Genomic DNA, 7,589 nt, shown 5'->3' with positions numbered 1-7,589 from the left:
AACCAGCTCAGAAAAAGATATAAAAGATAGACAAACACCTTAGAAATAAGCCTCTTCAAGGGGGCAACCTCCTTTACATTATACAAATGAAAAATTCTTAGATGATACAAATGACAAGACCTCCTTTCTATATATAGGAGCCTAAGAGGTCATAATATAATTAGAGCTGACATAATAATACTAATGTAAGGGCACAATATTAACAATATGGGGACTACATGGGCACACCAATATAATAAGGGGGTTGTACTAATAACAATAAGGGGTTACACTAGTAGTATAGGGATCTAACACCAAACCATGAGATATTATTCACCATTACTGCTAAATCCATCAACCAGATGTTGCAAATCTAGCCTAGTCCTAATCTGACTCCTTTGTCCATTGGACACCTATGGAACCTATACATCACACTAGATCTAGTTAAAATCAAACAAATTTTCTAGAATTTAATCATTCAGAAAAGACATACTCCTACAGACATTCCACCCTATGCTACTACTATCTTTTCAGAGACTAGTAGGAGAATAATCACCATGATCTCATGCATCCTAGGATACACATCAGATGAGCATGTAGATGAGGTCATCATGGCCTTCTTATCCATTTTCACTCCATGCAAGCCTCCTTCTATTATGTAAGATTATGCCTAGTTCATTGCTGAAGGAATGCATGAACAATTCACTAGACTGCCCATTGAAAGAGTTTTCAAATACCCTTCAGTGTTGTTTCATATGATCCCATATTACCAGACAAATAAGTTCCCTTTGAGGATCCAGAAATTGGATACCAAGGGAAAGGAGAGATCACTCATCTACTGGACACCCCTAGTCCACAAGTTTTCCACCTCATTCACCTATAAAGACTTCATAGACTCATTTGTGTACCTAGTCATGAATATGCTGACTTCTAAGACTCAGCCTAGAATCCACACAGATATTAAGAGAGTTTTGCAATTGGCCAAGGAAATCAAGGTGGGAGATTGGTACTTGTACCAAAACCACACTGAGATCAAGATTTATGGCTGTGAGCTAGCCCCCTACAAGTTGCCCAAATACCTCCCTATGAGTGTATTTTCTGTTGAGTACTTCAGGAAAATCATCAGTTCTTATGAGATCAACTTCCTAGATTATAGGAAGAAAACCCAATTCAAATTCAAGAACAAAATGGGCCCATTTATTTTCAACAACAGAGAAGCTTGAATAGAGGCCGATAGTTTACTTCAACTAAAGAAATTCAAAAACAGTTTCATCTAGCACTATGAACCTCATAGGGTCATAAACAAGCTCAGACTCAAGGTCAAGTTGGGAGCATACATCCACAACCCAAGGCCTGACAATGAACAATATGCTAACCAAGATGAGTGCGTGGAGAACACTTTGATTGACATGGGGAGCACTGTTGTGGATATAGAGAATACACTTATTGATTTGGAGAGACAATTTGATCATAACTCTTTCCTGCAGGTTTCAGAACAAGGAGGACCAATGAACATTCCTCCTAGCATACAAACTCCAATAAATGAGGAGAAGAATCCTAAGAGGAGCAGGGATGAGGCATCTAGCTCTCCCATGGAGACTACTGATGAGCTGGTGGAACCAAGAAAGAGGCCCAAATTGAATCCTGTCTTTGAACAGGATGATAACATTGCATCAGAAGAAATAATTGACACTAAGGCAATGAGACAGAAAGGTAAAGAAGGAGTTGCATCAGAGGAGACACAATAGCCCTCAACATCCAACACACAGTTGATAGATAAGTGGCCAAGTATGTAGATTTCTTCCTTTGTCAGGCTAGCTGACAAGGAAAAGGACATCAAATACAGATTTAAAGAAATCAAAATTAGGAATGAGAGACTAAAGGAAGAGACATATGCCCAATATCTCAAGCTCACACCACCAAATGAGACTAGATTGATGTCAGACTTTGACATCAAAGAAGGAAAAATGAAGGTCTCATTCTTGTAGCCCATAATACAGCAACCGAAGACCTCAGCAGAATATAAGAAGACAAATTATGAGGTCTTGGCCAGGGATGTTCATACCATTGATCAGATCAAATTTCACAAGCAGGCTGGAGAAATGATCTACTCCACCATCACAGCTAAGGCCATGGCTTCTTATAAGTTGCAGGATTCATTAGGCAATATAACAGCTCAATTCAAGCTGGAGAGAGCATCTTCATAGGTTAAAGACACCAGGATAAACTCCTTGGAGGACTTGGTTATTGAACTGGGCCATGACCCAAGTGATGTAAAGGCCAAAAAGAAGAATGACATAGAAGCTCTCAAGAAACAGTTCAAGTTGCTTATTTGCAGCACCCATAGACAAAAGAAGTCCTATAAATCCAGACCAATCATGACGAAATGATGGACATAGTTCTTGTTATAGACATTTTTGTGCCTTACAGCAATAAGCATGAAATGTCCATAATCCAAGGGATCCAAAGTCCCTAAACATGTTGTTCCTACCCCTAGAGGAACAAGGCCAGCAAACCACAGCAATTCATAGAAGTTCTCCACCAGAAATTGCTCAAAAACAAGTCAATTCAGGATCAATTCAGAAGCTCCACTAGCTGCCTGCGTTGAAATGCAGAGGTTACACTGGCTAGTTGCATTGCAACGCAGGTAGAAGCACTACCAGGGTGCGCTGAGCGGAAAGTGACAAATGTCAGGGTTCTTGTGAAAGGTGTCAAAGACTGTGGAAGCTTCCAGAAGATTCCTCCATGACACTTGCCTTGATGAGTTCGACTAAGTGATGAGTAAGAGGCTCTTAGCCTCCAAGTGGAAGTAAGAACTGACAGAGAAAGAGGACACTAGTCAGGTCACAAGCTGACTCATCTTCACTCTAAACATCTATATATAGATCTCTTCTCCATGGGATCTAGAGGCTGGAATTTTGTTATTGCAAAGAATTGTTGTTGGTTTGGGACTGGAATCATTGGGTGCTTAATGCTTTGGAGGGAGGTGAAGATAAGAATTTCATTTGCTAGGAAGGAGGTGCTGGATTAGACCTCTTGTGGTTGTATCTCCTCCTGAACCTTGTTATTCATCAATAAAGTTATCTTGGTTTCTCCTATATACTGATGTGTATTTGATGTATGATTGCATTAGTGTATTTGGTTCATTTCTAATCCTGAATCGGTTATGAATGTGAATATCTGTCTTTGTGTAGTGTTCTTCTCTTGTCACAAGTAGCTGTTCTCTTGTGATCTTGCAGGAACCTGTTAGAGCTGGGCTAGCGAGAAGGCAAGTAGCTGTTCTCTTGTGATCTCATATGAACCCGTTGAAGCTGGGCGAGCAAGAAGGCAAGTAGCTGTGAACACCCAAAGAGAAGAGAGACCAGATCGAGGGACAAACGGAAGACACCGGTAAGTCTATTTATCTCTCTTCTTTCACATTTCATAAAGGAAGAAACCAGAATAGTTGTCCTTGTTTGTTGCTAAGGCACTGTCACACCTTAGGTGGATAGGATCATCCTGCATAGGCATTTTTCCCCACAACAAATTGGCGACTCCGCTGGGGAAGATTTGTTTAGTCATTTTATTTGTGTTTCTATCATTGTTTATTTCATAGACCCAGCAACAGCTGCTTCTCTGATCCAATCACTGGATTTGTCTATGATCTGAACAATGGATTCACAAATGATTTGATGATCCTTTGTGATAGATATTAGTTCTCCCTAAAAGCATCCCTTTGATTGCACCTTGTTTGTTACTTTGTTTGGCCTGAAACTGTAGATTAAATAGCAAACCGTGACCCAGACCTAGAACCCAGAGAAACAACTCTCGTTTCTTCAGCGCAGGCTCTGTGAAGAGACTCTACATTTCAACGCAGTTCTCGTGAAGGCTACCTGCGCTGAAATTCAGTTTCCCTTCTATACAGGTGCACTGATCCAGTTTTGCCTTGTGCAGCTGGGGTTCTCTGCTCTATTTTGCCTTGTTTTGATCTCTGATTCTTGTAGCCTGTAACTAGCATAGGTACCAGTCTGATAACTCCTTTTCTCTGCTTGAATTCCGCCTCCTTTTGTACAAAAGACTGTGAGTGTTTTTATTTGTTTGTGGCGTCATTTGCAGTCTCCTTTTGCATGAATGAAATAGTCATCCTGTAGCCCTTGATTCAGATCTGTTGATTGTGATCTTAGGAGAGAGTTCATTGGCTGTTTACAGATTGATTATACGTTCATTTTTGCTTTTGGTTTGAGTTTGTCTCTTTTAAGTGTCAAAACAAGTAGTTCTTTTCGAAAAATCATTAAGTGTTGTAATCTCTTCTACCCTTCCTGATTTCGAAAAAGTAAACTTGTTTGTAGTGATCATTTAAAAGCAAATTCAATGTTGTGAAAAAAGCTTTCTTTGTAGGCATCAATACTAAGAAAGCGGAAAACAAACACTTGCATTGTGCATTTGCATCTTGATAGTTTGCATGTTGATTTAGGAAAAGTGCATTTTTAGAGTGTGCTGATTGCTCATTGAGAAAAGATGGTGTCTTTCTTTTCCCTTTGTAGCTAGGATTTTCATTGTTGAAAAAGAGATAAAATTTTCTTATCATCTTTTAGACTGCATTTAGGAAGTTGTGTATACATCTCATGGTGAACCTCAAAAGGCAAACTTCTAAGAAAGATCAACATAAAATAAACCAAATGAACTTAATAACGCTTTGTAACATAACGCACAACATAGAGGTCTAGGATAGAGACGTGTTCCGACGTCGTTAAACCTGGTATCTGTTGGCCTCGCTGATGGTGGGTGATTCCTCCTGAGAGACCAAAAGTGCCAGTACGGATTGTGCTCCCACGTACCGTCGCGTATATATTGGGAGACCCCTATAGGCTTAAAACCTTTATCCTTAGGAAGTCGTGTCGACCGCCCTACTGATCGCAATGCACCGAACACAGCATTCGGGAAGATTGACTGTCGTACCGTAAAACGTATTCTGCAGTTTTGTGATTGGTTTGGCACACCCTCTGCCTAGATCTCCAGAGCAGTTCCTTTTGGCCTTTTTTAGACTCTATAACAGAAAAAGTCCACCCGAGCATTTGTCACTTCGGGCTCGTTAAAACATCGAAGGCGACTAGAGACATCTTTAGCTTTTTCTCGACTCTTTAAAACTGAAAAAGCAAGTAGTGTCTAAAGCGTCATTAAAATTTATTTTAACGGAATAATCAATCACCCTTATTCCCGCGTTGATCTTTCAGTTGAGGAAATGGAGCCCTCCAACCAAGGAATTCCCCTTGGTGGAAATCCTAGTCCCTTCTCCTCTTGGGGAGATGTTGGAGCGCCCCATATGGCCACGTTGTCGCTTCCAGGAATGACAATAGGCTTGCCTGTCTGGCTCTTCTCAACTAATGTTGTTCAAAACACCACTAATCCTGAACAGTCGAATCAGTAGTTAGACCAGTCAAGAGCTGCCCACCAGCCTTCTACTTCCTATAACTCTTCCTCTCCTCCTTCCTCTTCACATGACGGAGCTGGAAAAGCCAAAAGCCAAGCTCCTAAGGAGAAGAAGGAGAAGAAGAAGAAGAAGGAGCCAAAAGCGACTGGGGGCAAGCAAAAGACATCTAACGAAAATCCACACACTGCACTAACTAGGCCTAAATCGCCATGTGTCATATGCAAGGGAGACCACTTCCACAGAGATTGTCCCTGCATCCCTCGGATACTAAGGGACTGGTCTCCCCGCTTGCATAATTCGGTTGCGTCAACCTCTGATAGCCATGTTGATAGCACACCGTCAACTAGTGAAAGTGAAGCCACAGGACAAAGAGGAAAAGTTAGATTTCCCTGCAAACTGTGTGAAGGCAACCATGCCATCCACCGTTGTCCCTTCTTAGACGAGGCTAAGAGAGTTTTGGAAGATCGCCCGATTTTACGAGCGCAACTTCCTCCTGGATATCAAAAACTCCTGCCAAGTCCTTCACCAGTTGAGAATCTGGCTGACCCGCCCAGGTGGTCAGCCGAAGCACCTATCATTGAGGATGAACCGTTTGAATCCATACCTGACGAAAGTCAAAAGGTTGAGGCAGCAGTTGACCCGGTTTTGCCTTCAGAGGCCCTATCCTCGAATGATACCATCACAGAAGAGAAGGTAGACGCCACCGTCCAAATTCTCTTCATCAACACAGACTCCGACGAACAAGGGGGCAATGTGCCCATTCCTTTATCGCAGGAAGGAACTTCGTCAGAGTCATACCCGGCCGTATATTTGGTCCCACCACCAAGCAGCCTAGTTGTGTCCTTTGACTGGAACCAACTAGGCAGACCCCGGTTGCCTGCAGCCATACCATTCAGAATTATTGTCCAAATATACAGAATGGTAATGGCTGGAACTATCATTGATGAAGGGGCATCTGTGAGTATCCTTTCCTCTATTGCTTGGAAAGCGCTTGGTTCGCCAGCGCTTTTGCCTGAAATGAGAAATCAACAGGCTTCGATAAAGGAACCAGTCGACCTTTAGGGATCCTCCCCAATGTGCCAATAACATTGAAAGGGAAGATCGTTCAAATGAATGTGATGGTCGTTCAAGGACCCTTGGATTATAACCTACTCCTTGGACGAGACTATATATATTGCATAAGAGCCATCGTCTCATCACTCTTTGTCACACGGAATCAGTCAAGGGTGCGGACACAGCTCACCTTCCTAGAAGTCTAAGACATTCTAATGACAAACAAAACAAACTGGAGCTATCCTTCTCTAAACATACGTTATGATATGAGAAATCAAGTGTTTCGTTCTTACCTCTGTCCAAACGCTGTTGTAGAAGTCCAAGCTTTGTTCATCTGGATGAGCTCCTCCCTTTCTCCAAAACCTGCAATCACCAACAGTCAAACAATTAAATAGCACCTGATTATAACATAAAACAAAGCATATTCAACACATAGACCAAGGAGTACATGAAATAACCCATTAACAACAAGCTATTGAGAAGAATGGACCAATTTGCATTAAAGGTAATCAAAAGGAACCATTACAACCTGAGCCTTGGTGTTGTGCAAGCTCCTTCCAGGGTCCACAAGAGTCTTCCTCTACTTTGACAAAGCTCACCCACTTCCAAATAGAACAAGTAAAGATGACAATCTCTCCTCACAAGCTTCTAAATGGGAGTCCTAATTCCTGCAGCATTTACCCTTAGAAATCTATAGCTTTCAACCTCTTCTCCCTCTGGCTCAATGCCTTTATTTATAGTGCTGTAAAGAGGTTATTCAGGTCCACCATCAATGGGATAATCCCCCTCTTTGGGTGGGATAGCTCCCTTATTGATGGGATAAGTTCCTCCTTAATAGGGATACATGAACCAACTGGAGGCGCATCCATTTCATCAAACCGACCTCTAGAAAGTTCTAGAAGTAACCACAAGTAACTTTTTTAAGATGAAACTTGCGCATTTTGCCTTTTACAGAAGGATGCACCTGTCCCTTAACATACAGAGCGTCCAAGGACGCAGTCTTTGTGAACATTGTGAGCGTCCCCGCAGGTAAGGCTTGAGAGAACCTGCGTCCCCAGAGATAAACACATTTTTTACAAGACTTTCTCTCTTTTTTGAGTTTGAGATGGATAGCAGAGGCATAAGACTTGCCTAAGAGGGTAGCATG

Source organism: Pinus tabuliformis, chromosome X (genome assembly GCF_031772625.1).
Source record: "Pinus tabuliformis cultivar Carrire ecotype Pingquan chromosome X, CPIR1, whole genome shotgun sequence".
Taxonomy (NCBI): Eukaryota; Viridiplantae; Streptophyta; class Pinopsida; order Pinales; family Pinaceae; genus Pinus; species Pinus tabuliformis.
The sequence above is the reverse complement of the archived record's forward strand: the minus strand, read 5'-3'. Positions refer to the sequence as shown.